General features: G+C 38.1%; 1 long non-coding RNA gene across 1 annotated transcript; it reads left to right on the forward strand.

The window, feature by feature from the left end:
• LOC110228844 lies at nucleotides 1–782 on the forward strand. The gene is made up of 2 exons (XR_002332318.1): nucleotides 1–314; nucleotides 412–782. It is a non-coding gene; the product is annotated as an uncharacterized LOC110228844 (long non-coding RNA).

A 782-nucleotide genomic window follows, 5' to 3' on the forward strand; every position in this document is an offset into this window, starting at 1 on the left:
TTATCCTCTAAGTCGTCTCTTTCATCTTCTTCTTCTTCAATAGAAGCCCTACCTAGAACCAAAAGGCAACAAAAATCTTCTACCAACACGAGCCACTTCCTTCGCGAGAAACCCTTGCCGCAGAAGTCACCGGTAAAGTCTCATATCTCGATGGGATTCGACCAACCCACACCGCAGCCACCTTCTTGAACGAAACACAAGCGACGAATCCCCCGTGACCACCGTTGACCGGAGCAAACCTAGATTTTATTATCTCTCTTGAAGTGAGGAATGAAACTACAGATTGTTTTCACCATTTGCTGCTTCTAGATCTGGTAAAGAAAGATTTGTCTTCTCTTCATTTTAGTTTAACCACACAAAATTCAATTTTGTATTCAGGATTTTTCGAAATAATCATTGACCAATAAACAGATGGAAGCTGCGTGGGGAAGAAATACGTTGCGTTTGTTGCAGATCCTCTAAAACCATTTGCAGAAGATTCGATTCGTGTTATTTCGGTAGATAGCTGATCGAGTAAGATTCAATCGTTTGTCTAATCTTCTTTTCTAAGCAGATTGTGTGAATCAATTTTTGTATATGATTGGGACTGTTATTTTCTGTGGTTCAATGTGTTTGATTTGTATTTGGCTAAGAATCTAATTACTTTTGGTGGTTGATTATGTAGCAAAAACTAGTTTTATCTTGAGACATCTTACTAGGTAGATGGTAAGATTGAGAAGAAGCGTGAACATCAAAGAGTGCAAAGCCTCGAGAAGTTTAAATATAAGAGTTTTATTAGTTTA

The sequence above is a fragment of the Arabidopsis lyrata genome, assembly GCF_000004255.2.
Source record: "Arabidopsis lyrata subsp. lyrata unplaced genomic scaffold ARALYscaffold_4, whole genome shotgun sequence".
Lineage (NCBI taxonomy): Eukaryota > Viridiplantae > Streptophyta > Magnoliopsida > Brassicales > Brassicaceae > Arabidopsis > Arabidopsis lyrata.